Below are 5,973 nucleotides of genomic sequence, written 5' to 3' on the forward strand. Positions count from 1 at the left end.
TGGAACCAGGTGAGCCAGGGGTTCAGTTAGGCCTGCGGGGGACAGTGTTGACGTGGCTGCCTCTGCCACTGCCGCCCTCACTAGCGTGTTCCTTGTTGCCTCAGTCGTGGGGCTGTCTCCTGGACCCTCTTCCTGGGGAACACAGTCACTGGGTAGGGTCTCGGTGTGCTGCCGTAAGCCAGCACTAACAGGCCCTCTGGCTCTTCTCTCCACACTTCACCCAGGCAGTTGTGGCACCTCTGCCTCGTTTGTTGTAAGCTAGTTTTATGTCCAACCGACAAAGAACCCAGCCAGCAAGCTACTAAGAGTCCTTGCCAGGAAGTTAGATCCTGAGCCCTGGGAGGGTGCTCCTGGGTTGGTAAATGCTCCCTATGCCATGCTCCCCTTCACACTCTACCTCCCTCCGTCCAGCACACGCAAGACCCACTCCCATACACGTTCCTGTCAGTGCACTTTAGTGAGATCCTGAAGTTCTTCCAGTAAGAAAGCTGCCTGCTGCTGCCACAGGGACTGCTTGAGCTATGCAGAGAGCTGACCCAAATTATTGAAATCTGATGACATCCATGTCTTGACTCTTGTAAATAATGCTGCTCTGAATATTAGGGTCTGTAAAAAGAGATTTATCTTTTCCAGTTATGTGTCAAGGAGTGAGCTTGCTGGGTCAGATGGTAACTCTAAACAACCTAAATTTTCATTAACAGATAAATTGATAAAGAAGATGCGGTGTGTGTGTGTGTGTGTGTGTGCGTGTGTGTGTGTGTGTGCATGTGTGTGTGTGTGCATGTGTATATATGTATATATATAATGGAATATTACTCAGCCATAAAAAAGAAGCAACATGGATGTACCTAGAAATGATCCTACTAAGTGAAGTAAGTCAGACAGAGAAAGACACATTATCATATGATATCACTTATTTGTGGAACCCAAAAAAATGATACAAATGAACTTATTTACAAAGCAGAAATAGATTCACAGATATAGAAAACAAATGTATGCTTACTGAAGGGGAAACAGAGTTGGGAGAGGGATAAATTCAGAGATTGAGATGAATAGATATACACCCGTATAAATAAAATAGACAAACAATAAGGACATATTGTATAGCGCAGGGAACTATCAATATATTTAATATCTTATGATAATATACAATGAAAAAGAATCTGTAAAAGAATATGTGTATATGTACAACTCAATCACTTTGCTATACACCTGAAACTAACCCAACATTGTAAATCAACTATACTTCGATTTAAAAGTCTGATGGCAATGAAGGAAGATGGGGTTAATCTTGAAAAGGACAAGAATCATCTTCCATCTACCTCAGGTGAAGCCTTGTGTCCTCTGTTGGCAAAGAGGAGCTTCTCTTCTCTAGGAAGATGGAGGGGAGTATTTCTTCCCACTTAGAGGAATCCAGGGCTTTGAAATTCTAAGGTACATCCAGAAAATATGATGAAGGTGAAGAGATACAAGTCCTTTAAAAAAAAATGCTTGCAACCAGATTCCTTTCTCAGAGGTGCAGCCCCATTCTCTATTCTGGTGTCTCTTGTGCTCCTGGTTCCTTTCTTAGAGATAACCATCATGCCGATCATTATTAAGAAGCAGGTCCCGATGCCTCCTGCTGTCCTGCTGCTCCCTTGGGACTAGCTAGACGATTGCTCCCAGAACAGATGTCTTTTTCTGGAAGAGCTCCTGCTGGCACCCACACTGTAGGACTTGGCTTCAGTGCCATGAACCGCTTAAGGGAGATGAGGACACAGCAACACTCATCATTGGTGACCTGAGACTGTTTGGTAACAGCAATAGCTGTGTGCAGCATCCCAGTCGAGTCACTGTAATCCCCTGTGCTGGCTCCAGAAATCACTCTGGAATTGGCATTGCTCTGGTTTGCTTCATGATCTCTCCAAATTCAGCTTCACTCACCACTGAGGGTCGAAAGCCCAAATCTTGGCTGCCAAGGTGGATAGAGGGGTCAAAGACCTTCATGTAAATATCTGATGGAGGCCCTACTGTAGCATTTCGTGAAGGCAATAAGGCTGGATTGAGGTAAAGGGTGGGTGGAGTGGCCCAGGGGGAGGTATAGCTACAAAAGGAGGTAATGGAGGGGCAGGAGATGCTCGTGGGAGATGCTCGTGGGAGATGCCAGAAGGAAGAGGAAGACTCCAAATGTTGAGGAGAGAGGCGGTAGGGATAGAATTGGGCCTGAGACCAGACTCATCAGGTGAAGGAGTGAAGGAGAGTGATTGAAGTCAGGCAGCACATGGCGGGGCTTATCCTTTTAGGCAGATGTGAGTACAAGGTTCTCAATGTACGGCCCAACCATCAGCAGAATTACTAGAATACTGTGTTGGTCCTTTATACCTATTTCCACTCTTGAGACTCAAATGCATTCACATTCTGAGCCTCTGCCTCAAATGATGACAGGTCTGCCAGGTGACTAACCCCACGTCCACTTTTTGTCCATTAAGTACTTTTCTGGAAAGAGTTTCCAATAATTTTGTGGACCGGGTTTTCAGAGGCTACCACCACCTCAGCATACCCCCACTGGCTAATTGCCCCATCCTCTGCAAATTTCAACCCCAGCACATCACATAGTCCTACAAAGGGAATAACCTGGCTCAGGACCCGGTCTGCAGGCAACCAGGAGAGGCCACTCACATGGACAGCAGGTTGTCTATTATTCTACCCACTGCAGGTATGCAGAATTACCTGCAGGACGTTGTTGTTTTTGGGCTTGGAGTTGACTCCTGGTGAACAGGAGGACGTGCCTCAGTACTGCTGCTTCTGTAGTCTGAGGGCTATGAGGTGGACATCAGTGAATGGGGTTGCTTTTCCCATAACATCCAAGTTGTGATGTGGTTCCAGCTGAAGGAGGCATGGCAACAGAGTCCTGCAATGCCCACTGAGGGTGGTTCTTCTTCATGCATCTGCAGACAAGCTGCATCTAACATGAGAAGAGACAGGGAATGTAAGGTGAGACTTGGCTTGTGGGAGGGAGAGGCACTGGAGACCCTTCTGGCTCAGTGGGGAGAGACTAAACTAGACTGAATTCTTCCTTGTTCTCTGAACATTTCTAACATAGCTCTGAATCAGTCACTGGGGGAGTCTCCCCAGGGTTGAAAAGCCATGTTGCCTTGGGTCAGAGGCTACAGATTGTAGCCTTTTCTCCCTGTTCCTAACCCCATCCTCATCTCCTCTTAAGGCAGGGCACTTGTCAACTGGCCCAGTGGTATAAACAATGTGCTTAACCTCAAGGGCAGTTCTGGGGAATCTTTTTAAAATGTAGAGATTATCAAATAAGGTGATGATTCAAGAAAAAAAGTAGAAAATGGTTGGAAAAGCCATTTACCGAGAGTATTTTTTTCACCCCATATTTATTTTGTTTTTACTTGACATAGTTTTTAGTTTTAATTACTACTGATAGAAAATGGGGAGAGCTGTCTTGTCCTGCTGTTGTTCACTATTTATCTTTCTGGTCGGTTGGAAACTGTGTAAGAAACTTGATGATGCTGTCAGTCTTTTAATCTGCATTGTGTTTCTTCAGTTCTGTAACCACACATTTTAAAATGAGAAATGGGATGCGAGTTGTTAGGAAAAAACCAAAAGACAAATACTATGTGATTCCACTTATATGAGTTATCAAAGTAGCCAAATTCATAAAAACAGAAAGTATACTTGGTAGTGACCAAGTACTCCTTCTTTGAAGGAACCAGCTCAAAAGTGTTGCCATTGGCCATAATCAGTTCACTTCAGTCGCTCAGTCGTGTCCGACTCTTTGCGATCCCATGAATCACAGCACACCAGGCCTCTCTGTCCGTCACCAACTCCCGGAGTTCACTCAGACTCACATCCATCAAGTCCGTGATGCCACTCAGCCATCTCATCCTCGGTCGTCCCCTTCTCCTTCTGCCCCCAATCCCTCCCAGCATCAGAGTCTTTTCCAATGAGTCAACTCTTCACATGAGGTGGCCAAAGTACTGGAGTTTCAGCTTTAGCATCATTCCTTCCAAAGAAATCCCAGGGCTGATCTCGTTCAGAATGGACTGGTTGGTCCAAGGGACTCTCAAGAGTCTTCTCCAACACCACAGTTCAAAAGCATCAATTCTTCGGCGCTCAGCTTTCTTCACAGTCCAACTCTCACATCCACACATGACCACAGGAAAAACCATAGCCTTGACTAGATGGACCTTTGTTGGCAAAGTAATGTCTCTGCTTTTCAATATGCTGTCTAGGTTGGTCATAACTTTTCTTCCAAGGAGTAAGCATCTTTTAATTTCATGGCTGCAGTCACCATCTGCAGTGATTTTGGAGCCCAAAAATATAAAGTCTGACACTGTTTCCACTGTTTCCCCATCTATTTCCCATGAAGTGATGGGACCAGATGCCATGATCTTCATCTTCTGAATGTTGAGCTTTAAGCCAACTTTTTCACGCTCCACTTTCACTTTCATCAAGAGGCTTTTTAGTTCCTCTTCACCCTCTACCAAAAGGGTGGTATCATCTGCATATCTGAGGTTATTGATATTTCTCCTGGCAATCTTGATTCCAGCTTGTGCTTCTTCCAGCCCAGCGTTTCTCAGTTCAGTTCAGTTGCTCAGTCATGTCTGACTCTTTGAGACCCCATGAATCGCAGCATGCCAGGCCTCCCTGTCCATCACCAGCTCCTGGAGTTCACTCACATTCACGTTCATCAAGTCAGTGATGCCAGCCAGCCTTCTCATCCTCTGTCATCCCCTTCTCTTCCTGCCCCCAATCCCTCCCAGCATCAGACTCTTTTCCAATGAGTCAACTCTTCGTATGAGGTGGCCAAAGTACTGGATAGCATCATTCCCTCCAAAGAAATCCCAGGGCTGATCTCCTTCAGAATGGACTGGTTGGATCTCCTTGCAGTCCAAGGGACTCTCAAGAGTCTTCTCCAACACCACAGTTCAAAAGCATCAATTCTTCAGTGCTCAGCCTTCTTCACAGTCCAACTCTCACATCCATACATGACTACTGGAAACTCATGATGTACTAAATAATATCATTTTAAAAGTCCGTGATTCCCTGAGTGATACTCAAGAGAAAGAGGAGAAGATCTTCTATATAGAGAGTAACTTGCAGAGAAGGACATAAGATATAGAAACAAAATCATTTCATTAGAAATCATCATTTTGTAACCCTTGGATAATAATTGATTCAGCCAAGGATTAATAAGGGATACTTAAACAATTGGGTGAAAGTTCATTGGAGAACAAGATAGTTATCACTCCACAGGTCCTTTACCCCACAGATTCTTTTTTAATTAAGAAGGAAAATATACATGTTTATGGTGAAGATATCTAGCAGACATGCCTTAACCAAATGATCAAATTGTTTCTCAGTAATAACAGAACAAATTTATATTCTGTACCTCTTACTCACATGCTACAGGGGGAAATGCACAATATCGTTTATGCAGTAGTTTTGCCAAAATGTTTAACATGAATCTAATCATTAGGACTAATCCAGAACTATGCTATTTTCAATAAAACAATTCAGGTTCTTCAAAATGTCAGTGTCAGGAAAGAAAAAAGAAAACATGGAGAGATACTGTTCTATATTAAAGAGAATGAAAGAGACATAATGTCAAGTATAATGCATACATCTGGATTTTTAAAATATATGCTATTTTGAAGATAAATGGACTCTATGTTAGATGACATTATCAAGGCAATGTTAAATTTCTCATGAATGACAATAATAGGAGTGCAAAGTCATTGACAGTGTCATTTGGGGTGAAATATCATGATGTTTGAGCTTCCCAGGTGGCACTAGTGGTAAAGAACCTGCCTGCCAATGCAGGAGACATAAGAGATGTGGGTTCAATCCCTGGGTTGGGAAGGTCCCCTGGAGGAGGGCACGGCAACCCACCCCACTATTCTTAGCTGGAGAATCCCATGGACAGAGGAGCCTAGCAGTCTGCAGTCCAGTGGGTCTCAAAGAGTTGGACAT

At 44.1% G+C, this 5,973-nt stretch overlaps 1 pseudogene; it reads right to left on the reverse strand.

Moving 5' to 3' along the window:
• Positions 1-1,371: 1,371 nt before the first annotated feature.
• LOC138096407 (cleavage and polyadenylation specificity factor subunit 7 pseudogene) lies at positions 1,372-2,813 on the reverse strand (annotated as a pseudogene).
• Between the last annotated feature and the right edge of the window lie 3,160 nt (positions 2,814-5,973).

Source organism: Capricornis sumatraensis, chromosome 2, assembly GCF_032405125.1.
Source record: "Capricornis sumatraensis isolate serow.1 chromosome 2, serow.2, whole genome shotgun sequence".
Classification (NCBI taxonomy): domain Eukaryota; kingdom Metazoa; phylum Chordata; class Mammalia; order Artiodactyla; family Bovidae; genus Capricornis; species Capricornis sumatraensis.